Here is a 25,810-nt window from a genome sequence, read left to right on the forward strand (position 1 = left end):
CGACCTCTGCGTCATTCATCCCGAGAGGGTGGTCCTTAGGCTGGACCCATCGTTTGTTCCCAAGGTAAATTCCCAATTCCACTAGGAACAGGAGGTCATCCTCCCTAACTTCTGCTCAAGGCCAGCCCATCCCTTGAAACACAAATGGCACACCCTGGACGTCCGCATAGCTCTTAAAAACTACATCTCGCGGACTGTGCCATCCAGGCGGTCTGAGGCTCTCTTCGTATCCTTTCAACCTACCTCTACATCTGCAGGGCTGCTACCTGGACTACTCCTTTTCCCTTTATTAAGCACTATCGACTGGATGTCTTCGCTTCTGCGGAGGCCTCCTTTGGCAAGAGAGTCCTACAACAGGTGCACCTTGCCTCGGGGGCTTCTAGCTCGCAGGCTTCCCACCCATAGGTCAGACAAGCTTGGGTATGTCCTGACCCAATCCGCAGCCTACTGGGAGAAGAGGCGTTGGTCTTACCGTGAATGCCGTTTCTCCGGGGGCTGCGGAGTGGGTCAGCCCCTCCCCGCCTGCAACACCGACATAACTCCCTACTAACTATCTAGCAGGGCTTGTCTTTCAGACCTCTCTTCATCAAACAAACTGGAAATGAGGGGCACGAGAGGAGGCGTGGCCAATTCTTCTTGACTCAGTATCTGGGCAGATCAACTGACATCCCACTCCTGACCCACTCCGCAGCCCCCGGAGAAACGGCGTTCACGGTAAGACCAACGCCTTTTCAATTTAGATGTAGTCTTCTTGTTTGGGTTGGGAATTTTCACTTTGTTCATTGAGTTTCAGAGTAGTTAGAGTTGCCTCTAGACCCTTTACTTTTTCTTCTAGTAATTCCAGTAGTTTACATTTGCTGCAGTTTGGGTCTTCTGTGGGCATAAGCTGAAACTTATGACACAATTTGCAAGTCACTATAATATCAGTCTCCATTTCTATTACTTTTTTTGTTTCTTTGTTAAAAAAATTAAAAATTTCTAAAGATTAAATATTTTTCCTGTTGTGAATGTCAGTTTACAAGAGTGCTTGGCTGTTTGTTCCCTGTCTTGAAAAATTCATCACTATCTGTAAGGTCCAGCCTCTTCTCCTCGTTCAAGAAAGTAAAAACTCTTGAAACTTTGGCATTTCAAAAGGAACCTTTTATTGAACAGGAGTGATAGCAGACAAAAGAAAAGCAGACTCTGAGTTTCCCTCAGGCAATACAGTTAGGATAAAGGAATTAGAAACCCCTCCCTTCAGTTCGATGTGCATTCAGCCAATCCGCAGGTGTGGAGATGTTATTGTAATGGCTGTCCTGAGAATGCGATAAGCAAATGTTCTCAGGGTCATCTTCTGCTGGCTTTTGGAGTGATACAACCCACATGGCCCTCCCTCCCCTTACATTCCCCAAAAGGTGAGAAAATCTCAGGATGCCTAGGCACCAGGATAAAGGTTATAAAGTAAAAGGTTACAGGCTATGGGGGGGAGGGGTAAGGAAGAACACAATAAACTAAGTAATACATCCAGGGTCCCCCCTTCCCCAGAAAAATGGCAGCATCACGATAGGGATCTGATACTATCTTCCCTGTTTTGAAGTGTCTATCTCTTTCTTTTTCTTTTTCTTTTTTTTTTAATTTTTAAAAAGTTTTTTTATTTTAAACACATTAATAACACATTAAAAATCAAACATACATACAACAAAAAGTAACACAAAAAAGAAAAATATCACTTTTCTTTCAGCTATACACAGCGGTCTGCTTTTTCTATACATCAATATTTACAAATATTTAAGTATATACTTATTTGACGTTCATTTTCTACTTTATATCATTTCTTCTTTACTAACAAAAGATCATATACATTTTCCCCCTCCTTTCTTCATTCATTTAACTTATTTCCTTATGTTTCAACCATTCATACCATCTACTCCAAACCTTATAATACTTTGATTCTTCTTTCCCCTTAATTTCTTTAGTTAATTTATCTAATTCTGCACTTTCTAGAATTTTTTTAATTAAATCCTCTTCCGTTGGTAGTGTTTCCTTCTTCCAATATTGTGCGTATACAATACGTGCTGCAGTCAATATATGCAATATAAGGTACTGTATTTCTTTAGTATAATTGTCTATTGAGATTCCTAACAGAAATTGTTCCGGTTTTCCCTCTATTGGGTTCTGAATTATTTCTACTATCCAAGTTTTGATTTTCTTCCAGAATGTTTGTGCCATCGTACAGGTCCACCATTGGTGATAGTATGTTCCGTAGCCAGTCTTGCACTTCCAACATTTCGGGGAGTTGGTAGGGAACATTTTCACAATTCTGGCCGGTGGGAGGTGCCATCTATAAAATATTTTCATCTGGTTTTCCTTGTATGCCGTCGCAATTGTTAGTTTCATGTTCGTTTTCCACATCCTCTCCCACTTCTCTAGTTCTATCACATGGTTAAAGTTTTGTGGCCATTTGATCATCGTGTCTTTCACCATTTCCTCTTCCATTTTATACCGAATTAGAAACTTGTATAGTCTACTTATTAGTTTTCGATCATTCCCTAGTATGATTTTATCTAATTCTGTTTCTTCTAGTAGAACTTGATCTTTTTTTATATCCTCTGTGTACTTTGAATTTATCTGCAGATATGTCCACCATTGCACTGAAGTGTCTATCTCTTTTTCCATGGTGTATTATATTTTCTCTTAAATCGTTAAGAATTCAAACATTTCAAAAAAATAAAATAAAATTCACTGCCTTCGCTCAGGTGTTGGGCTGGATAACTGAGCTGTCTCTGCCTGGGCCACTTCTCATTTGAGCCATCTCTCAGCTGGGCTGCCTCTCACCTCATTAAAAGGATTTTTTCCCCCAAATTTTAAAAATTCTAGAAGTTTATTTTCTTTCTTTCTTTTTTTAAAACATGTTTTATTTGCAGTTTTCTTTTCACACTATACATATTTTGTGGACTGGGTCAAGTCTTTTTTAAACAATGCTAACAATAATAATACAAATAAGTATGTGTAATCCTAATCTTCCAACGTCAACAATACTATTCTCTCTTCATAATCCTTTATTATTTTCCTCATTAATTTATTTAAATATAAATAACATTTCTTTGCGCCAGGTATTTGTTATTCCCTACTAAATTACTATTATTTAATATTTTAAGAATTACTCATTATTCCACCATAACTTCAATATTTGAAATGTGTAGGATAGTAATAGTATAGTAATAACGCCAAATATTAACAATATTTAATCAACCCCGGGAGTGGATTTAATCCACTTAATCAATTTAATTTAATCAATTTAATCAATTAATTATTTAATCAATCCCGGGAGTCTCAAAATCCCCACAATTTCTAATCCTTAATATTTTAAATTTACAATATACTTTAACACACTATTAATGTTAATAATACAATTAAATTACCTAATCCTAAATTTCCATCTACTAATCTTAACTTGTTTTTACTTATAATAAGTTGTATTATCTATTAATATATATACTATTTTCCCTATTTGTATTTTCCCATTTTATTAATATATTTTCTCATTATCCATCATCTCTTAACCTTTTTAAAATTCCATCATTTATTGACTTTTTAGTCAGCCTTTTATCTCTCTCTTTTGGAATCTTGTAGCTCTTTTTAATATTTTTGTGCCTACTGAACATTCCCTTCTGGATACACTTTGTCTCTTTCTGCTGTATTTTTTTAAAGTTTTTTTACAAACATATCAATGCATGAACAGTGTGGCACCTAGGTGTCATACATTCTAATACAAATAAAGCTAGTAGAATTAATCAATTATTACATTCAATCAACATATATTTCTATTAATAATACACATTTATATTAGATTGCAATTATCCAATTATTCAATTTTCTCATTATTACTTTTATTTTATTACATAAAATTATATACACTAACATTCCCTCTCCTCTTATTTCTATCTCTTATTCTAACTTTTAGTCATGTCACCCTTCATTAAAAAAACATTTTCTTTCTATCCTACCTAACTTCTAATCATGTCACCTACCTAAAAAAAGCAAAGAAAGAGAAAAAGAAAAGCAAGTCAGAACAACAACAAAAAGGAGAAATCATCTATCCATTGTCTCTTGCCTGCTTCAATACTTTAATTGCTATGCTTTTTTTGACTTGCCTCCCATATTCCTCTCTTGGATCTTTATCTCTATCTCTACTATCTCTCTACTTCTTGGCTGTTCAATCTAGATATTTCTACCACATCTACCCTCTTCCATTGCCTACCTTCCACAATTTCTACCCAGGCCCCTAACTCCCTTTCAAGGGTATCTTCCTGTATCTCCAATTCTCTTTTCAACTCTTTTAATATGTTTTCCCCTCATTTAATTGATCAGTCACTGTTATTTTCATTGTTATCTCCTCCTTGTTTTTCTTCTTTTCTTCTCTGGTTCTTCAGCTCAATCTTTTCCTCCAATTCTTCTCTTGGCTCCTCCCTTTCCTGGATGTCTTGGTCTTTACTCATCATCCCTCGTATAGTATTTTCCATTTTTTCCGTAATCTCCTTAAAACCTTTCTCTATGATATCCTTTGTGTTTTGAAAAAGTAACGCCATCTCCTTCAAAGTTCCACTCATTTCATCCTTATAAAGTATCTTGTTTTGTTTTAAACAGTTCAACTGTTTATTCAGTCCTTAAATTTCCCTTCAAGGAGTATACTAATCACAGCTCTTTATATCCCACAAGTATACAATCAATTCCAATTAAATAGTCCCAGAGTTTATCCAAAGCCTCTTTGCATCTCCTTTACAGGTTCAATCTTCTAACATAACATTCAGGGGTCCCTTTAATTAGATAGCTTCCTTATTTTTGTATTTGAGTCTCCAGTAATCATGGGGTAGAGTTAAGGATAATCCAGTAAATATTTTCACAGTCGCACATATAGGTATTCCCAGACTTGTAATTTTTCCTTTCGTCAGCAGATGGCACTCTCAACTTAAATTTCAGTATTGCCCTATTGATGGTCGTGCTCATTTGGTTCTATGAGGAAGTTATTTGGTCAATACAGCTTCAGGTTCAAAAAGTTGTTTTATTATTTACAAAATATATACATGCATACAATAATGAACAAGGTGTCCTGTTGCACTTTTTACCCTAACTGTATGACTCAGATGTTGAGAGGAGAGAGAAGTTCACGTGTTGTCTTGCTGAGAGATAGATGAGAGAGAGAAAAAAAACAGGGAAGATGTCCAAGTGGTTTCTGGGTAAGAGTCCAATAAAGAGTTCATTGGCTGATATAGTCACATGTGATGTCTGTAAAGACTTAACCCCTTCTAGTCCCTGGTGCATCATAAGCAGGCAATATTCTGACAGACCCCTTCTATTGCCAAGTGTGATGGAACAGTGTTCAAAGATAATAATAAACACAAGTATAAGAAAAAATAAATTATAAGTACAGTCCAACTGATTTGCAGTGGTTCCAATGTGTTTCACAAGGTTTAGTTAAGAAATCGACAGTTTGGTCTTTGGTATCGCAACGAACAAATTCAACAAAACCCTTTTTAATTAGGTCTCTCACATTTTTATAATGTATATCAATATGGTGAGATCTGAAGCTGACCGAAGAGGCTATAACGGACTCATTGTCCTCGTGGAGAGTGATAGGTAGTGAAGGTTGTGTCCAAATATCTGAAACTAATTCGTATATCCATGTGAGAAGTGTGCAAGCGTCAGAAGCACTGGCATATTCAGCTTCGGCAGTGGAATTAGCAATGAAGTTTTGGCGACAAACGCACCAGTCTATGGGACAACCATTTAGGAAGTATATAAAGCCTGATGTGCTTTTTCTTGATTTTTCATCCCCTGCCCAATCAGCATCTGAATAACAGATAAGTTCTGGGGTGACTCCTTCATCAGGTTCTAATAATAAGACCATATATTTTGTATTATGCAAATATCTGAGTAACCTTTTCATAGCAACCCAATGTTGTTCTTTAGGCTCATCTACTTGTCTAGATAAGAGATTTGTACTTAATGATATATCGGGTCTACTCCATCTGCTGATATAAAAGTGATCCTATGATGGATTGATATTGAGTTTTATCATGATGCTTGTTACCATCTAGATAAGCAATTTTATTATAGTCAGTGCGCATGGGTGTATCTGTGGGATTGCAGTCTTCCATGCCACATCTTTGTAACAGGTCTTCAATCTTATCCTTTTGTGAGAAGCAAAAACCTCTATCAGTTTTAAAAATTTGTACACCCAGATATTGGTCTATATGACCTAAGGTCTTTAAATTAACATGTTCTCTTAATTTGTTTGCAAATTGTTCGCTGGATTGTATGTTGGGCCCGATATAAATCAAATCATCAACATAGATTAAAATAATTTCTTTTCCCCCTTCATAAGGTTTTGTCATTACGCACTGGTCTGATCAAATTTGATTATACCCCATTGATTTTAAAATGTTGGTAAGGCAGTCAAACCAGAGTTTGCCTGATTGTTTTAAGCTGTATAACCCTTTGTGTATCCTCCTTGTTTTGCCAAATTCAACTTGGAATCCTGGTGCCCCATTGACATAAATTTCCTCCTCTAATGGTGCATGGAGGTATGCGGTTTGGACATCAAATTGGTAGACTTCTTGATTTGAGACAATGGCTGAAGTCAGTGCCGTTTTTGCGCTTTCTGGTTTTACTGTGGGGGAGTAAGTTTCATCGTAATCTTCGGGAAAGCGTTGGGCAAAACCTTGGGCTACGAGGCGTGCTTTGTATAGATATGTGTTGTCAGGGAGTGTTTTAATTTTGTAAACCCATCGAGTGCCAATCGGGTGTTTGTGTTGTGGAGGTGTTGTTTTTGTGAATACTTTTAAATTTATTAAATAGTCCATTTCTTTGGACATAGCGTCCCACCATTTTAATTGTTCTGATTCCGGTAATTGGAGCATGTATTTAAAATTTTTTGGAGTGATGGGTATTTGGTTTGTCTGTGTCACATTGTTCACGTCAAATCTTTTAGGTTGGATGCCTTGTGTAATTCGTTTGGATTTTCTGATTGGTAGTTGTGTATCTGTGTTGTTTGTTCGTGGTGTAACATTTGGTGGTGTTGTTTGTACATGTTGAATTCTCTGTGGTGTATCTAATGTATTTGTTTCTTGGGTTAATACGTATGAGTCATTTGAGTGTATTTTGGTCCAGTTGTGGTTTTCTATGAATGTGGCTGAAGGGGAAATTATTACTGTGTTGTTGTTTTTTTATGAATCGATATGCTTTCGAACCTGGTGCATATCCTATGAAACGTAATTTTTTGGACACCTCATTCCCTTTCCGTCTGAGTGGTTTGGGGATATTGACATATGCATAGCAGCCAAAAACACGAAGATGTGTGAGGTGTGGTTGAGTGCCATATACAAGAAAATAAGACGTTTGGTTAATAACCTTATTCCATGTGCGGTTAAAAGTGTAATTGACATATGCAAGGGCTTCTGCTCAATAGCTAGGGAGTACATCAGCATCTAACATGATGCTGCGCATCATGGTCTGTAATATTCCATTTTTTCTTTCACAAATCCCATTCTGCTGGGGGGTAAAAGGTGATGTTTTGTAGTGTATAATGCCTTTGGAGTCAATCCAGTTTTGAAATTGTACAGATGTGAATTCGGTTCCACAATCTGTTTGAATTTTCTTTAATTTGATGTTGTGTTGGTTTTGTATGAGTGTGTAAATTTTTTTTATTTTTTGGAATGCTTGAGATTTTTCAGTAAGGGTATAGATATGTCCAAAACGACTGAAATCATTGACTAAGTTCAAAAAATATTTGCGTTTGCCCAAAGAAAGTGGAAAAGGGCCTACAATGTCAACGTGTACCAATTCGTATATGTGTTTTGATCGTCTGGTGCTGGTGTGGGGAATTGGGGCTGCCTTCGATTTTGCAGCTTTACAAATCTCACAGTCAAGTTGGATAGGGCAATCCTTAGTTGGGCAATCCAAGTTGGATAGGGCAATGCCTTGGGAGTATTGTCTACAGCAACAGTATTGGCATGTGCTAAACGTCTGTGTAATAAATGGGCACAATTATCGTGTAAAGGTTCACCTATATGAGTTTGAATTTTTGTTTTCGAGGTTCATTGGTTTTGTGATGTGGGTGAAGTTGGAGAGAGGTGTGGTGTGGTACCTTCATGGTGGGTGTCAGGGTTACGGTCGGGATGATTGTCAGGGTCAGGTCTCGATGAGGATTGAGGTAGTTGAGTCATGGGTGAGGATGATGTAAAGGAATCTGGAATAAGAAAAGGTAAATCATTAATGACAGAAATATTAGCAATAATAGTGTTATCATGTTTGGATTTTATAAAACCGTGTTGATCATCAAGAAATACTTTAAAACCGATTTTACCTAATTTTGAAGTACTCAAAATATTGTGGCCAAAGGTAGGTGTATAGAGCACTTGACTAATTTCCCTTATACTGGGTATAAAGATAGATCCTTCATATTCAACTGTATTGGAAGTACCATTTGCTGCTGTAATTGAAATATTGGTTGACCCATAGGTGCGTGGTGTCACGCAGGTATTGTTGGGTGTTGGGAAAGATGCCGAATGTTTGGGAATCGGAGTTAGAATATATAGATTGTTCAGTATGTTGTCCCCTTCTGTCTTTATAATCTTTGTGTGTGGGACCCTTTCTAATGTAAAATTCAGTAGCCATGGATCTTTTAGGTTCAGTATGTTCTTTTTTTTTTTTAATTTTATTTATTTCTTTACAACAAAATATTTACTCACACACAGATCGCGACGGGAGCTTTACAGAATATATTTATTTATTTATTTATTTATTTATTTAAATTTCTATACCGCCCTTCTCCAATATAGGACTCAGGGCGGTGAACAGCCAAAGTAAAAACAAGACATACAAAATCTAAAAACTGTTTAAAATAATTAAATATTTTTGGCCGTAATTAAAACAATTCCAATTTAAAATCAGTTTAAAATTTAACTCAAGCCAGCCCAGCTAGTTGAAATAAATGGGTTTTCAGGGCCCGACGAAAAATCCGGAGGTCTGTTATTGTACGTATCTCTGGGGGGAGGTTGTTCTAGAGGGTGGGCGCCGCCACAGAGAAGGCTCTCCCCCTGGGGGTCACCAGCCGACATTGTCTGGCGGACGGCACCCTGAGGAGGCCCACTCTGTGTGAGCGTACTGGCCGGTGGGAGGCTATTGGTGGTAGAAGGCGGTCTCGTAAATACCCCAGTTAACTTTATATTAACTTCAGTCAAGATATACAAATAAAAAATAAAATCTATACTAACCTTATCCTTTTTTTATTCTATTATTCAACCAAGTATACCATTGGTCCCAGCATTGAAAATATACGGAGTCCTTTTGATCTCTCAAAATTTTTGTTAACCTGTCAGCTTCCGCATATTCGATAATTTTTCCCAGAATCAAATCTTCAGCCGGTAGGTCTTTCCCCTTCCAATGTTGAGCAAAACATATTCTTGCTGCGGTTGTGATATGTAATCAGACACCATATATTCATGCCTATCTTATCTGGCCTAATATTTAATAGATAGTATTCTGGTTTCAATTGTAATTTATATCCCGTGATTTCTAATATCCACCTCTGTATAGATCTCCAAAATTCGATTGCCTTAGGGCAGGTCCACCATACATGATAATAAGTACCTATCTCACCACACTTCCAACAATTTGGGGAGAGTCCTGGAAACATTTTGTCTAATCGAGCAGGAGGGAGATGCCATCTATACACCATCTTATACAAGTTTTCTTTGTAAGTGGTTGCCATCAGAAATTTCAATTGTTTCATCCAAATTTCTTCCCATTTTATCAATTCAATTGAGTAACCAATATTTCTCCCCCAGGCAATCATTGAGTCTTTAACAATCTCATCCCCTATCCAATAAGTTATTAAGAATTTATAGATCTTAGATAATATTCTTTCCTCCTTTCCTAATATAATACTATCTATTTCTTGCTGAGTCATGTCTATACCACTTTTTTCCTTGTCTTTCTTATATTTAGAGCTGATCTGGACATAGGACCACCAATCCAATTTTATTCCTTGAAGCTGTAACTCAGTTCTTGTTTTTAAGCAGCCTTGGGCATCCAACAGTTCCCGATAGGATAGGTGTTTTTCTGTATTATAAAGCGAACTATATGTTGTAGCTTCTAACGGGACCAACCAAGAAGGAGTCGAAAAGTAGAGTTTACCCTTAACTTTCCTCCATGTATCAATTAGAATATTCCTTACATAATGTCCTGCAAAACTCATATGTTTTTTAATCTTATCTTGCCAAAGAAAATAGTGCCAACCCTGTTGTAACCCTGAACCTTCCAGAATCAACAACCGTCTTCTCAGCAGGATCCATTCCCTTACCCAAACTAAATTTGCAGCCTGATAATAATATTCCCATTTTGGTAAGCCAAATCCCCCTTTCTTTCACCTCTTGAAGCATTTTAAGTTTAATTCTGGGCTTTTTATTTTGCCAGATAAATTTAAAAACACATTGATTTAACATTTGGAAAAAAGTATTGTTTAGTCTAGCTGGTGCTGTATAAAATAAATATGTCCATTTTGGGAGGATATAGGATTTTATAATCGCGATCCTACCTAATAAAGACGTCTGAAGGTTCTTCCATTTCTCTAAATCCTGTTCTGTTCGTTGGAGTAATTTCAAATAATTATCTTCTTTAATTGTTGTGCATTTGGCTGATAATATAATACCTAGATATCGTAATTTATTGACAATTTGGAATCCCAAATGCGCTTCTAATTCCTTCCCCTGCTTTATTGTCAAATTTTTAATAATAACCTTAGTTTTTTCCTTGTTTACTTTTAAACCCGCTACATTTCCATATTTTCCTAATTCATTAATCAAATTCGGACCCGATAAAATGGGGTCTTCCAATATAAATACTAGGTCATCAGCGTATGCTTGTACCTTATATTGTTGGTTTTTAATATGCAATCCTTTTATCCCTGAATTACGCCTAATTTCCCTCAATAAAGGTTCTAATGTTAAAATAAATAGCCACGGAGAAAGCAGGCACCCCTGTCTAGTTCCTTTCTCAATGCAGATTTGTTCAGAAACGTCTCCATTAATTAGAATCTTAACAGACTGCTTCGAATAAATTGAACGAATTGCCTGAATAAACCTTTCCCCAAATTGTATATGTTGTAATAAACCCACTAAAAAACTCCAACTCACTCAATCAAAGGCCTTTTGCGCATCCACAAAGACCAAAGCCAATTGTTTATCAATATGGGTTTCATAATGTTCCAAGACGTTCATAATTATTCTCACGTTATCTCTAATCTGCCTACAAGGAAGGAAACTGTTTTGATCTTCATGTATAAATTGACTTAGGAAAACTTTTAGCCTTTCTGCTAGCACTGCCGCAAATAATTTGTAATCTGCATTAAGAAGCAAAATAGGTCTATAATTCTGGATCAGGGATAAGTTGGCAAGAGGGTTATTAATGTTTCTGACCAGGAATTCGGAATCTGTCCCTCCCGGATTACCCCATTAAATAGTTCTGTCACTTAAGACTTCCCAAAGTGCCTTGTAATATTCTATTGGGAGGCCATCTGTACCGGGAGTCTTTCCTGTTTTTTGTTTTCCCATAACCCTTTCAAGTTCCCCTTTGGTTATCTCCCTGTCCAGTATTTCCCTAGACATGTCCGATATTTTGGGTAGATCAGATTATTCTAAATATTTCTTTATTTCCTGCTCAGACTTATCCTCTTTTCTATATAGATCGGAATAAAATTCCTGCGCTATTCTTTTCTTCTCTTCTTCCCCTGTAATCCATTCACCATTCCCATCTCTCAAGTTATGAATTCTACTCCTTTCCTTTTCTTTTTTTAATCGGTATGTAAGCCATCTTCCCTGTTTATTTGCATTTTCAAATTGCCGTTGTTTCATCCACCTAATTTTTTTTTCTAAGTCCTCTTGGTCTAATAAGTTAATTTGATGTTGTACTAATTTCAAATTCATATTGAGTTCTCTATTGTTTGGGTCCTGTTGCAACATAGCCTCACTTTTGGTCAAGTCTTTTAATAATTTATCTCGTTTAGCCCTCTCCTTCTTCCGTTTCCCCGCTATATAGTTTATCACTAAACCCCGAAACACTGCTTTAGCGGTTTCCCAAACATTTAAAAAGTTCGCATCTTCCTTATTATTTTCCTGAAAGAAAAAGCCCATCTCCTTCTTTAAATAACTTAAGAATTGTTCATCTTTGAGGACCCTTACATCCATTCTCCACCTGGGCCTTGTTTTCAAGCCTCCCCATGTTATCCATAATGGATTATGGTCTGCCCACTCATTGATGCCTATTTCTACTTTCTGTGTTCCCTGCCTCAGTTCCCCCGACATCCAAACCGCATCTATCCGCGACCAAGATGAGTGCCTGGCGGAGAAATATGTGTACTGTCTATCTTCCGGATGTTTTTCCCTCCAAATGTCTCTAAGTCCAAATTCCTCTTGAATTTGATGGCAAATAGTAGGCAATCTTTTCTTTGCTGATCTCTTTTTTCCTCCTGATTCTTTTTTCCAGATATATAATCTTTATCCTTATCATCTATGGCGTTGAAGTCCCCCACTACACAAATATGTGAGTAATCAAGTTCTACCAATTTACTATAAAGATTCTGAAAAAAAACTTTGATTCCCATTAGGTGTATAAATACAAACCAATATGCTTTTTTTACCACAAATTTCTACTTCAATTATCAAAAGTCTCCCTTCTTCATCTGCAAAAATTAGTCTTGAGTTTATATGCTTTTGAACATAAATCGCTACTCCTCTTTTTTTAGTTTCTGCTAGAGATGTATATAATTGACCCAATTTGGTATAATTCAGTAAATAAAGATGATCTCTTTTCACGTGTACTTCTTGAAGGCATATAATATTCAAACGTGCTTTTATTAATTTATTAAAGATCTTTTTTCTCTTATTCTGGCTATTCAGCCCATTAATGTTAACTGACAATAGTCGAATTTTCTCCCCCATCCCTTCTCCCTTCTGTTGCCCTTACTTGCCTTCTACTTGAAGTTTCTTTTTTGTTTGTCTTGTTTCTCTCTGGTTTAGTCCCTCGGTTCCTATTTCTGCCTGTATCTGCGTCTGTCCTCTTCCTTTCTTTCTCCCACCTAGCTGTTCTGGTTCCCCTCTCTCTTCCTCCTCTAATAATTCTTCCGCACTCTTCCCCTCTGACTCTTCTCCCACCTCCGCTTCTAAAGGTTCAAATGTCTTATAAAAAAATTCTCTAGCATCTCTAAGGTTATCAATTCTCACTTTTTTGTCAGCCCAAGTAAATTGTAACCCTTCCGGTAATAACCACCTGTATAGTACTTTGTGTTTTCTTAATTGAGTGGTTAAGAAATGATAGTTTTGTCGTATTTCCCGTACCCGTCTGGGGAGTTGCTTCAGTATTATCAATTGTTTGTCCTTATATGTCACCGTTTTGTCTCTGGACTTCAAAATCACTTCTTCCCTAAGAGCTTTTTTTGATAGTCTAACATGAACCTCTGTCGGAAGTCTCTGCCTCCTAGCGTAACTTGTAAATACATGGAAAACGTTGTCTATATCTCTCAGGACATCTTTCTTAGTTATCTCCAGAATCCCAGCCAAAATATCCGTCACAATATCTCTTAAAGGCTCCCCCCATTCTTCCACCACATTTTGTATCCTCAAGTAAAAGGCTGACCTTTCCATTTCAAGAAATATAATTTCTTCTTCCAGGGCCCTATTCACTGAGAGCTGCTCTCTTTCATTTCCATCCAGTCTCTCCTCACATCGTCCCACTCTCTTCTCCACATCTTGAACTTTACTCTCCTGTTGTGTCAACACCCCCTGAATACCTTCCAGCCTCTCGTTCAGCATTTTGATATCATTTCTAACAGCTCCCAGTTCCCCTTTAAGGTCTGACATTAAGTCCTCTAAATTTTTGGAGATATCTTCTTGATTTTTTGTCATCACCTCATACATTGCCTGCAGCATATTTTGTAGACTTAATAACAATGGAGGTTTCCCTGCAGCGGCTAAGTCCTCCAAAGATTTAGATGATGATGAAGATGATGATGTAGGTGTAGCTGGAGTAGCAACCGTTGGGAGTGTCAAAACTTTTTTCCCCAATTTTGTGGTCGTTACAATTGTTGCACTTGACATCTTGCTTATAGGGGTATTCCCGATCACTTTCAAAATATCTTAATCAGCTTTTAAGTTAGTCAATTCAGCAAACATATTATATTCCCCAAGTCCTTCAGGTCAAGTCTAGTCAATAAGGATAATAATCAATGGGGGTAATTCATTCAAACACGTATAATCAAGTACAAAACAGATTCAAATTTCTTCTCTTCTAAGAGCACAGTATATAGTGTAATTATACAGTTCGCCACTAGAGGGGGGTAAAGTACTGTTCCATACACACACCTTCTAATGATAGAAAAGAAGGAAGAAGAGTATTTCTCTACCAAGGGATATATCTGTCCGTTCGACCACCATTCTTAATTTAATTCTTAATTTATCAGCGGGGAGGGAGGAAATAAACCATCCAACAATACTTCCCATCAGTAGAGTACAAATCCAATATTTCTTTCAGTCAGCACAATTTAATAACGGCTCAAAATTCCTGGTGTAATAAACTAGCAGCTGCTTTCCTCGTCTTAGCTCCAATTGTAAAAGGGCACTCAGAACATTCCTCCACCACCACAGCACTCACAATAGGGAGATCAAAAGGATCAAAGGTCCATCACAATGTAGACTAATTTACATTAGAAGAGGGCTCCTTGCCCGTCTACGATCGGGTTTCCCTTCCAAAATGGGTAGTCATCGCTTTGGGGCCGCCATTACTGGCGCCATCTTCCCAGCCTGTGACAGGAGAGATTCACCTTCGCGCATCGGATTGCCACTCCACATGCGCTTTCTACTCCTCTCCGCTTACGGCCGCCTCTCTGGGGCCACCGCCGGCACAGAAAAGCCTCCCAGACTGGAAAGTTTACAAGAAAGGGACAGGAGCGATCTCGATAACTGTCTTGCTTGACACGATGACGTAACCGGAAACCGGTTCAGTATGTTCTTTGATAGTATGATTTCTTTTGTTAGTCTTGTCTGTAGGGGTGTATCCCCTTGTATCATGAGTGTGGGTGGTGTTGTCACTGTGTGGAGGATGGGAGTTGTAGGTATGATGATGTCCTCTATAGTTACAATAATTAAAATTATTTTGATATTGAGAGGGGTGTTTCTGCCAGTTTTGGTAGAATGGTTTGTGTGAAGAATGTGAAGGATGGGAATCATGTTTAGGGTAAAAAGGGTGGTCAAAAGAAGTAGGGTATGTATCAGTATGATAGAGTCTTCTATCTTTGTCTATTAATTTGGATTTGATTTCAGCGACAGTGTACATGTGGGGGGGTAAGGAGTGGAGACTATTAATGAATCCTGACCAACCAGGAATGTGTTTAATAGAATTGAAAATGATACCAATCATGGCAGTTTCAGGTACAGGATGATTGCGTTGAATCAGTTGTTTTCGCATGGATTCGAGGTGGAAAAGATGTTTGGCCATAGATGTGCCAGGTTTATATATGGTGCTATAAAAGTCACCGGCAAGAGTAGAGATAGTTGCAGGCGAGGGTTTGTTGTAATGGTTTTGTAAGTATTGCCATACTTCTTGTGCAGTAAAACCTGTAGGTATAGAATGAACAATATCACTTTCTAAAGTTGACATAAGAGTGGCATAAACACTATTGTGAAGAAAAGTTAAGTCAGATGACCAAGGTTTAGTAGGGGGAGATTCAATTATAAGAAATGTGCCTTCTCTTAAAAGATGTAAATGAGTTTCTTGTTCCCAGGTAGGGAAATTATTACCTGAGGTTTGTAATTTTTTGAAGTTTGGTGATAAAGGTAATGGGCCATGTTGTTTATAATGTTGCAAAACAGTTTCAATTTCTAAAGATAAATTTACATTAGTAGATAAAGACAAAGAATGATTAGTTTCAATATTTAAATCATTACAGTTTACAGTAATAGAAGGCTGAAATGAGTTACTGTCAGCAGAGATAGGTAATTGAACGTCGGATTGTTGATTGGAGTCATTTGGTGTGAGAGAAGATGTTGCAGGTGATTCAACGATAGGAGGAATAATGGAGGTGGTGGTTGTAGTTTGATTCGGAAGAGCTGCTGCGACGGCGTCGGCTGCTGTAGAAGGTAGGTTGGCTTTTGATGCAAAGGCTGCAAAAATTGTGTGAATTTGTTGTTTGGACGGGGCATCTGTAGTGTTGGAGGCGGTAGCAGCAGTGGCGGCAACTTCGGCGATAAGGGGGGGAGTGAGGCAGCGGCTGCAAAGACTGAAAAGGATCTTTTTACATTGGAAACAATATTGGTATCAGTAGAAATATATGCAGCTGCTGCAGCTGCAGTGGTATAGATGGGGAGGTCTGCAGCGGCGGCAAAAATAGAAAAGTTCTGAAAATTTTTTTAAAAATTGGGAGGATTCGAACTTGGTGCTCTGGATGAAGAAGGTAGGGAATCAGTCTGAATATCTCCAGTTTTGGGGTGGGTAGTAGGATGTATGGGGGTAAGGGGGTTGGATGAGACCTTGTGCTCTGAAGTGGTAGACGTCATTTTGTTTAAAGTGTGGTCATATAAATTGTCGGCCATTTTGTGGACCGCATGGTGGAGTGTGGGGGCGGCCATTTTGTTGGCCATTTTTGAAGCCATGCTCTCAGGGAAGGTGGAAGCCATATTGGGAGCAATAAAGTCAATAGGTGGGGAGGGAGGATTTTTAATAAAATGGGTGTTTAAAAGGTCAGTCTGGGAATCTATGGGTTGAAGAAAAAATTATCGCTTACCAGGTCTGGTGAGGTTGAAAGGGTGTTCAACAGTTCAACAGTTCTTTGAGGAGTCCAGCCTGCATTTAGCAGGCCTGTCACATGTAAAACTTGATATAAATGCTGTTTTGGAGAAGCTTGAGAAAATAAAAGTTGGTCTGAAGTTATAGGGTTGGAACAGACAAGGGATTCAGAAGGTTGAAGTCCTTGATGATAGTCATGAGGTGGGGTAGAATTGAGATCGGAGCAAGGTTGTTGTAAGCGTGGTTCTGTTCTTTCGGTGTTCAGGTGAAGAGGAGAAAAAAAATTGGGTCCTTTCGTAAAGAGGTTTGTACTTGCTGCGTAGCTTCAATAGAAAGTTTTTTTAGTCTTTTGGATAATGATTGGTGCTGTTTTGTTAAGGATACAGTTAATGCATCAATCTCTTGTAAAGATAATTCGTTCAGGTTCAAGGATTCCATGTTAGGAAAAATCGTTCTATAATTTTAAAATTTACAAAAAAATTCATAGACCTGAGCAATAATTTTTCATCGTCTGCTACCATTTGTCAGATATATATTGATGGCCATGCTCATTTGGTTCTATGAGAAAGTTATTTGGTCAATACAGCTTCAGGTTCAAAAAGTTGTTTTATTATTTACAAAATATATACATGCATACAATAATGAACAAGGTATCCTGTTGCACTTTTTACCCTAACTGTATGACTCAGATGTTGAGAGGAGAGAGAAGTTCACGTGTTGTCTTGCTGAGAGATAGATGAGAAAGAGAGAAAAAACAGGGAAGATGTCCAAGTGGTTTCTGGGTAAGAGTCCAATAAAGAGTTCATTGGCTGATATAGTCACATGTGATGTCTGTAAAGACGTAACCCTTTCTAGTCTCTGGTGCATCATAAGCAGGCAATATTCTGACATTGCCAATAGTCAATCGTTCTTTTCGTTTAAATCCATTATAAAAGCAGAATACGTTTTGTAAATAAATGATTTCAGCATTTTAAAATGCCTTCCCTGTACCACGTCTTCCCAATTTAAGAATCCAATTTTCTGTCTATTTCAAAATTTATTATTTTTCTCTCTTACGCCTTTCACTTCCAGTCTGGTATTTTCTCAGAATGCTTAGATACCGTTTTAAAAAATAGTTAACAAATAGTTCTGAAAAATAGTTAACAAATAGTTCCTTGGGGAATTCATAAAATCCTCTCCCCCAGTTCCAGTCACAGTTCACCTACTTCATTCCAGCACCAGTCTTAGTTGTTCTTCGGTTGTCCCAGCTTTGTGGCAGCCATCTTTAGGCTGCCTCTTCTCCTCACCGTGGCTGAGAGGGAAAAGAAAGGTGGCTACAAGGTGGCTTTGGTTCCTCTCAGAGCCCACAAACAAGGAGATTTCAGCACAGAGAACGCAGAGTCCCATTCTCTGTGTCTGATACCACCACAACATCAACCAGAAGTCATTTCGTTCTCAGGGTCATCTGCTGGTTTTCAGAGTGATACAACCCACATGGCCCTCCCTCCCCTTACATTCCCCAAAAGTTGAGAAAATCTCAAGGCGCCTAGGCACCAGGATAAAGGTTATAAAGTAAAAGGTTACAGGCTGGGGGGGGGGAGGTAAGGAAGAACACAATAAACTAAGTAATACATCCAGGGTCCCCCCTTCCCCAGAAGAATGGCAGCATCATGATAGGATGGAGCCAGCAAGGGACAACCACTGTCCCAACCCTAGGTGTGTGGACAGGAGGCAGCGAGTGCACACAAGGCCTGACATGCCTGGGGACCATCTTCTCCCGCAGGCTGACTGTGTTCGGACTGCTTCCCTTTCACCCAGGATGCCAGCCCCTGCATGCTCGCCACCTCCTATGCGTACACACAGGGGGCGGGGCCAAGGCGGCTGGGCAGTCCCTCGCTGGCTCCAAAGCTGCCCCATTGATCAGATCTAAGGCCAGATGCAGGAAACCAATACCCTCTGTAGCTGGGGTGCACTGCTTGCTTGCATGCACAGGCCGTACTGTTTGAGTGCAGGAATGAAGCCTTCAACTGAGCGAGGAGGTTGGGGCAAGCCCCTCACACCAACATCCTGCTCGCTGGAATTCGCTATGCCAGGGGAGGAATGAGGAATGGTTTCTGTGAGTGGCTGATTCAGATTCTGATTCCAGGACATCTTTACTGTTTGAGTGCAGGAACAAAGCCTTCAACTGAGCAAGGAGGCACTCTGGAGCCATGTCCCTCACACCCATACTGGAATGAGAGACCCCGTTGTCCCGCAGAGCCTGCCACCGCTTGAGCAGGGAGGATGAGGATGAGAAGAGCGGTGAGGCTTTGCCCTGGCTGACTGGCTGGCCAGGCATGGAGTAGGTCAGGCGGGGCTGGGTAGGGGGCTGCTCAGGTGGCTGCCGCTGCCACTGCCAGCAGCTTGGGTGTCCCGGCTGCATCTGAGCTGAAGAAAGTGAAGGTACAACAGTAGAATTGCCCTCAAAAGATCACTCCATTTCCAAGCGCCCATTTGCACACAGACAACCCATTTGAATCCGTGGGACAACGGGGCCTCATTCCTCCGCTGGCATGGTGAACTCCAGCAGACTGGACATGGATGAATCGACAGATAGGCTCCATTTCTCCAATATATGTGTGTGTGTGTGTGTGTGTGTGTGTGTTTCTATCAAGACACCTGGTCTACCCCAGCATGTGGGAGGGAGCGTACTGCATCCCTTTTGCCTTTCAGCTCCAATCCAGGAGCCCTCAAGCAGTCACATTCACGACAAACCATTTTATACCAAATTTATATTTCGCTGATAAAGAAATAAAGGGAAACTAGTATAGATCTATTTCAAGCTATTTAGCTCTCATCAGCTAGCCATACCCTTATTTGGATTCGAACTTGAGCTGCCTGCATGTTAGGCAGTTGTATTAACCTCTGAGCCACAAGTTCTCCTCCCTTCATCAGCTTGAGCCAGGGGAGAGATTATGTGTTTTTCTATCGAGACATCTGGTCTACCCCAGCATGTGGGAGGGAGCGTACTGTATATATATATATAAATCATATTCTATAAATGGGATCATATGTATATATATATCCATGGTGAACTAAGTGATGCTATGACTTCTCTTTCACAGTGCTTGGAGGCTGGATCAGGGGTGAAATGCTCCCAGTTCGGACTGGATCACCCGATCCGGTAGTGATGGCGGCGGATGGTTCAGAGAACCGGTAGCAAAAATCTCTGCGCCCCCCCCCCATGCCCAGCTGAGCCGCACAATCATCAGAGGCTTTTTTTTTAACTTTTCAAAGCATTTTTTCTACAACATCTTTCGATGAAAAAATGCTTTTAAAAGTTAAAAAAAAAAAGCCTCTGATGATCGCGCGGCTCTGCTGGGACCATCAGAGGCTCTTCAAAGCATTTTTTTCTGCAACCTCTTGGCCGAAGAGGTGGTAAAAAGATGCTTTGAAAAGTCTCTGACTATCCCAGCTGAGTTCCTGATCAGCAGAGAGGCTTTTTTTTTTATTAAAGAGTTTTACAAAAAGAAATAAATTTTTTTTACAAATATTTCCCCATCCCCCCCCCTTCCTTACCCCCCCCACTCCTCCAAACTTCCCAGAACAAAATACAGGGTATAATCATTAACAATCATATGCTAAACTAAGCTAATTAACTAAGGATTCCTATCCCCCCCTTCACACTTTAACTCCCCTTTTACTTAAGTAAATATAAATATTCTTAATTTTTCTATTCATTCATAAGCTATTTGATACTTTTTAGTCCGATATTTGTTTTGAATATAATCAATCCATCTTCTCCATTCCGATATATATTTTTCTTGTGAATGATCTTTCAAATATGCTGAAATTTTCGCCATTTCTGCCAGATTCGCTACTTTTAATGTCCATTCTTCAATAGTAGGCAAATCTTCCTTCTTCCAATATTGGGCCACCAAAAGTCTAGCTGCAGTTATTAAATTTAAAATCAATTTAGTCTCTATAACCGTAAAATATGTAATGATACCCAGCAAAAACAATTGTGGAGTAAACTTTATCTTCTTTTTAAGAATATTTTGGATAATCCACCATATTTTAATCCAAAATGCTTTAACTTTTTTACAAGTCCACCATATATGATAATAAGTGGCATCATCACAATCACATCTCCAACACTTAGATTGCAAATTCGGATACATACAAGTCAACTTTTTAGGATCTAAATGTCATCTATAGAACATTTTATAAAAATTTTCTCTTAAATTTTGTGCTTGCGTAAATTTTACATTTCTAACCCATATTTTTTCCCAAGTTTCCATCATTGGTTCCTGAATGTTTTGTGCCCATTTTATCATTCAATCCTTAACTAATTCCGTTTTTTTAAAGAGCCTCTCTGATGATCCCAGCTGAGTTCCCTGATCAGCATAGAGGCATTTTTTAAAAAGCCTCTCTGACGATCCCAGCTGAGTTCCTGATGGCAGAGAGGCTTTTCAAAGCATTAGAAAAAATGCTTTGAAAAGTTAAAAAAAAAAAAAGTTGGCCACGCCCACCCAGTCACATTATCCCCACAACCAAGCCACGCCCACAGAACCAGTAGTAACAAATTTTACATTTCACCCCTGGGCTGGATGGGCAGTAATGGACTGAAGCTGAACTGAAGTTTCAGCCCATTGCTGAAAGACTGAATGGCTTTGAGTTCTTTGGTCCATAGAGAATTGCCATCTCTTTTCTTGGATGGAGTACCACTGCCCCAGTGCTTCTGGGAGTTCTCCTGAACTCACAAGTCCTGCTTGAGGACCAAGTGGCACTTGTGGCCAGGAGGGCCTTTGGCAACTGTGGATTGTACACCAGTTATGCCCTTTCCTAAACCAACAATCCCTGCTCACAATCGCTCACGCCCTAGTCATGTTCCATCCTGACTTTTGCAATGCGCTTTACATGGGGCTGCCCTTGAAAAGTAACTGGAAGCTTCAATTGGTTTCAAAATGAAGCACCCCTCAGGATTTTGTGCAGACCCAGGTATGCACATGTCTAGCTCTCCTGCAGCAGCTGCATTGGTTGTCGATTTGCTTCTGGGTATAATTCAAAGTGCTGCTTTAAAGCACTACATAGCTTGGGACCAGGTTATCTGAAGGACTGTCTCTTCCTGCTTACCCTGACCCACCAGAGGTAGGGAATGTTGCAGGTCCCCTCTCCTAAGGAAGTACATCTGGCAGGACATAGAAGAAGGGCTTTCTCCATAGTGGTTCCCTCCCTTTGGAACATCATCCCCACAGAGATTAGACTAGCCCTCATTTTGATACTCTTTCACAAGGCCCTGAAGACCTAGTTTTGCCAATGGACAAGGGGAACCCAGAGTGGGATGGACCCATCAATTGGCTTGTTTGATTGTTGTCACAAAAGGGTGGGGGTGGGGTTATTATTTTTACTGTTTTACTGTTACATATTGGGTTTCTATTTTTTTGTAAGCTGCCTGGTGAGAGTGAATGAGTGACCATATAACTTCTCTGAATAAATTAAAATAAAACCACCAACACTGAAAGGACAACTATTTGTAAATAAACAAGAGTTCAAACCCTACTCCCTTCTAGCACTGATGATGTTATCTAGTTGGGTAATGAAACATCTGTCAACTTCAAACCGAACCTAGCAGAAACCATTTTCTTGTTCCTCAGTTGCCACACTGTGTGTGTGTGTGTGAGAGAGAGAGAGAGAGAGAGTAAGTAAGTAAGCTTTTATTGTGGTCAGAGAGCCTTGGTAGTACAGTGGTTTAAAGCACCCTGTTATTAACACAGCTGCCTGCAATTACTGCAGGTTCGAATCTTGCCAGGCTCAAGGTTGACTCAGCCTTCCATCCTTTCTAAGGTAGGTTAAATGAGGACCCAGTTTGTGGGGGCAATAAGCTGACTTTGTATAAATATACAAAAGTATGAAGGCTATTGCTTAATGCATTGTAAGCCGCCCTGAGTCTCCGGAGAAGGGCGGCATATAAATCAAATTAAAAAAAAAAAATTAAAATAGACAAAGAAAGGGAGCATATTTTACAAATATGGATAGATCATGGGAGAGTACACCATCTACTGCCTCAAATACAATCTGTACTGTCAATACTAGTGATCCTCTGCCGTCGGGCTTACCTGTCTCTTTTCCTGTTTTTTTCCAGCCACGACTGCAGCAAATTTTTTTGCCACCTTTAGAGTTATATTGGGGTCTGCGTCCTGGAGTAGGAAATAAAGGCTGAACATATCAGGTGAACCAGGGAATCTCTGGGAAATAGGAGAAATGAGTCTTGATCTTATAACCCGGTAGTGGGGACATACGAATGTAATTTGGAACAGGGATGTACAATGGATGGATTTTACACCCCCCCCCCCCCGAAAGCCTACTGTCGAGGACATTCGAGGGGATCACATTAAATTGTGCCTTCATAAATGTGAGCCTGTGTTTGATAGAGTGTAACGCGGAGAGGTAAGGCGGAGGGTGAGACGAGGGAACAATACCAAGGGAAAACGGTGAGCATGTTCCCGATCCGTGTGCCAGATTTAGTTTTCTATCAATGTCGTCCAGCCGTTGAAAGATCAACGATTTGGCAGCATCAGGGCCTAGAATAAAAGTCTCGGCTTGTCGTTCGTTCAGAACTGCGATAGGAAATAATCACCAGTAACACACAGAGAATCAGGGTTTACTTTGGCAATGATAAGCTTGCAGTCAAAAGTAAAGTACAAGTCGGTGTTTTGGTTCAAAGTCAGCGCTGGGTGTAATCACACCACAGCGCTATTTAACAAAAACTCAGCCCCTTAAACATACATCCGGTGATTATCAATCAAGCACCCCCCACTCCCTTAACAGTAACAGCTGCGAGCAGCGAGGACAGCAGAATCGGAGAGGCCCAGCAACGTCATCAATCATTGCCCTGAATGCTGCTATCCAGGAACTGTTTGTGTGTTCTCTGCGGCTGCTTATCTCCACTCCTTCGTCTCCCACACACCCCATCGATGGCGAGCTCCGGCAGGACTCGACAGGCGGCCCCCCCTACCAGGAGCTCACCTATAAATAGACAGCATACAGATGTTAGTCACTGTTACGATCCTGCATTAGGTTTGGCTGGGTATTTCCGATGGAACCGTTGTATCAATCGGGCAGCGTGAACATCGGGTGCTGCCACCCACGAGGCCTGTGTTACAGGGTATCCTTTCCACCGCACAAGATATTGTAACATCCCCCTACGAACCCTGGAGTCCAATATTCGGTCTATCTCATATTGGTTGGTATGCACGGGACCTGGTGGAGTAGTTGAGGTACCTGGCCTTTCTATCGTCACCGGTTTCACCAAACTGCTATGGAATACGGGATGTATCCTACTGAACAGAGGGGGAAGTTTAAGAGCTACGGTTACAGGATTGATGACTTGTGTTATGGGAAATGGTCCTATATATTTAGGTCCTAATTTTTTACTGGGCAGTCGGAGTTTAAGGTATTTCGTAGATAAGTATACTTTGTCTCCTATCCGGAATGGTTTTGGATCAGCTCTTTTCTTGTCTGCATATTTTTTATACTCGTCTGCTGCCTTTTGTAATGCTGTTTTTACACTTGGCCATACATTACTAATTTTATCGGCCCAACTGCGTGGCGTGTCACCGTCTGTCATAGGGGGATCTAACTCTGGAATGGCTGAAAACTCTCGGCCATATATTACTTGGAAAGGGGAGAACCCAGTACTGCGGTGGGGTATGTTGTTATATGCCACTTCGGCGAAAGGCAGGAGTCCTGACCAATTCGTCTGCTGGTATGAAACGTAGCATCTGATATATCTTTCGACCATAGCATTGGCCCATTCAGCCGCCCCGTTAGTGCTCGGGTGGAATGCTGAACTTAACCCTTGAGAGGACCCAATTAAACGGACAAATCGTCTCCAAAACTTAGAGGTGAATTGAACACCGCGGTCGGATATAATCCTCTTAGGTGCTCCATGGAGACGATAGATATGTTGCAAAAAGAGTTCGGTTAATTGTCGCGCGGATGGTATGCTTTTACATGGCACAAAGTGGGCCTGTTTCGAAAACAGATCTACCACCGTCCAAATTACAGTGTGGCCATGGCTAGGGGGGAGATCGACTATGAAATCCATAGCCCACTGGGAGGGATACCACTGTCCATATTGGTCCATATGGCTTATCACCTGGCTTAAGAAAATAGCCACTCGTTCAGGGTTTCCGTCAAAGGAAGTCTGCAGGGCAGGTGGTCCCCAAACGGCCTGCGGGACCCACAGCCCCGGCGGGGGGCCCGGAGGCCAAGGCATGGGGCCTGGGGTCCTCGCTGCTCCAGTCGCTCTCCTGTCCTGCCTAGGTTGGTCCCTCGTCACCCCGCGACCCCCAACAGGTAAGCCCCCTGCCAATTGCGTTGGTTGGGGCTCAGGACCGGCTCCAAGGTCTCCCGACGAGGCACCTTGGTCTTGTTCTGGAGGGGGTTGGTCCATGGATCGTCTAGAGGTCCGCTCCATCCTCAATTTAGGACTTGTGAGCCGGAACTGGGTCTCCGAAGCGGTCACCCCTGTATCCTGCCAAGAAGAACCTGGAGGCTCCAGCCCTGCAACCCAGGGCTGCCAGGATGGGGCGTCACGAAATCCAGATTCCCCAAAACGCTCACGTAGCGTATCCATGGTGCTGGGACCGGATGAGGCAGGATACCCCCAATCCCCTTCATCCTCCTCAGTCCATCGTCTCTCCCTCCAGCCCTGGAAAGATGCTCCCAAGCGAGGGTGTGTTGGCATCCGTGGCCCGAGGAGAACAGAGCTGTGCCACCAATCCCCCGTCCGAGCCCGTTGTCCTGGAAAACTCTCCTCCTCCGGTCGGGGCGGGGCGCTCTTGGGTTGCTTGACTTTTGGTTTCACTGCCAACTGTTCCACACTCTCCTTCACCTCCTCTATCAGTGGTTCCTCCCCCTCCACATCTCCACCACACTCCTGCTCTTCCAAGGCCGTCCCTTCTGCCATATCCCCCTTTGCTGCAAAGCCACAGGGACTCCTCACCTCTTGCGAAAAAGAACCAAGCGCTGA

At 40.5% G+C, this 25,810-nt stretch overlaps 1 long non-coding RNA gene across 7 annotated transcripts in view; it reads right to left on the reverse strand.

Moving 5' to 3' along the window:
* Window positions 1–1,118: 1,118 nt before the first annotated feature.
* LOC132711427 (uncharacterized) overlaps window positions 1,119–25,810 on the reverse strand; it is a 74,232-nt gene continuing 49,540 nt past the window's right edge. For 2 of the 7 annotated variants that reach the window (XR_015732778.1, XR_015732777.1), the window contains 2 exons: window positions 8,126–8,227; window positions 1,119–5,871 (listed from right to left, as the gene is read on the reverse strand). This is a non-coding gene — a long non-coding RNA (uncharacterized LOC132711427). Of the gene's footprint in view, window positions 8,228–22,892; window positions 23,803–25,810 lie in introns of all 7 variants that reach the window. The other 5 variants (XR_015732776.1, XR_015732775.1, XR_015732779.1 and 2 more) reach the window with 4 other exon arrangements.

The sequence above is a fragment of the Pantherophis guttatus genome, chromosome 2, assembly GCF_059756535.1.
Source record: "Pantherophis guttatus breed Tessera chromosome 2, ASM5975653v1, whole genome shotgun sequence".
Taxonomy (NCBI): Eukaryota; Metazoa; Chordata; class Lepidosauria; order Squamata; family Colubridae; genus Pantherophis; species Pantherophis guttatus.